This window comes from Olea europaea, chromosome 1 (assembly GCF_002742605.1).
Source record: "Olea europaea var. sylvestris chromosome 1, O_europaea_v1, whole genome shotgun sequence".
NCBI lineage: Eukaryota > Viridiplantae > Streptophyta > Magnoliopsida > Lamiales > Oleaceae > Olea > Olea europaea.
In genome coordinates, this window is record NC_036237.1 from 20,150,014 (window position 1) to 20,151,584 (window position 1,571).

The following is a 1,571-nucleotide window of genomic DNA, read 5'->3' on the forward strand; positions in this document are numbered from 1 at the left end:
AAGGAAAATATGAATGGTTAGTTATGCCATTTGGCTTGAAAAATGCTCCACAAATATATTAAAGAAAGATGGATAATATATTTAAAAAGTTTAATGAATTTTTAATAGTTTATATTGATGATATATTAATATGTTCTAATAGTAAAGAAGAGTATAGAAATCATCTAATTCAATTTATTAATAAATGTAAAAAAGAAGGAATTGTACTATCTAAAAAGAAATCTATAATAGAAAAAATAAGAGATAGACTTTCTTGAATTATCAATAGATAAAAGAGGGATAAAATTACAAACTCATATATCTAAAAAGATTGAAAGTTTTCCAGATAAATTGGAATCCAAAGAACAAATACAAAAATTCCTAGGATGTTTAAACTATGCTGAAAAATTTATTGAAAATCTTTTTAAAAAAAGACATAAAATTCAAATTTTACTTAGAAAAATAAATACTAAGGGATGGAATGAAGAACATACAGAAATAGTTAAATTATTAAAAGAAGAATGCAAAAATTTACCAAAATTAAGATTACCAGATGAAAAAGATAGTTTGATTGTTAATACTGATACCTCGATAAATATTGGGCAGCAATATTAAAAACAGATCTTAATGAGATTTGTAGATATTCAAGTGGAACCTTTAACCAAGAAGAAATAAATTACACTACTCATGAAAAAGAACTACTAGCAATTATTAGAGGAATAAAAAAGTTCTCATTGTTTTTATTATCCAAGAAATTTATTGTTGAAACTGATAATTCTCAAGTTGCAGGATCAGAAATAAGTTACCATCAGAACCACAATACAGAATGCTTCATAGATGGAAAGCTTATTTGGCATTTTATAATTTTGATATAGTCCATAATAAAGGAGTTAATAATTTTCTTGCAGATTTTCTCAGTAGAAACATAGAATTTGCTGATGGATAAAGCCAAGACCATGGAGTTATACCAATCCATTCTATATATACAAGAACGAACAAATTTGTCAATTAATTTTGTACAAGTAGCATGACTCGTGTTGGAGTGTTAAGTTGAGTTGAATATTTGTGAATTTGGGCTAAGTCTTTACTTTTGACTGGTATGAAAGTGGGCTTGGATTTTATGGGAAGTGATTTGGAGTAATGTAAATTATACTGATTACCCTATTTAAGATATGTGGTAACTACACAAAACCCTAGCATTAAAATCTAGGGCTCAAAAATCAGGGGAGAAGTTTAACATTCCAAAAATCAGAAATTTTTGCAATATTTTCTCAAATTAATATTTTTACTCACATACCCTAATTGTCTACTCTCACATTTTTCCCTTCTCAAACAAATCGCCGCCTCTCCCTAATCAAAAGAAAAATTATCGCCTCTTTCTCTCGACCCTTCCCCAGCAACACAATCCCGGCATCAGAGGCGCGACCACCACTTCAACATGTGGAGTTGATGCATAGTGTTCACAGTGGTTTGCAACCTTCTCGATTTTGTTACAACGTCGACCTGTCGAATCTGCAACCCCAATCTGTCGAATCTACAACGCACTGTGCAGTGGTGCAGTCGAAAGTGGTGGTGGTAGTTGTTGTAGTGGG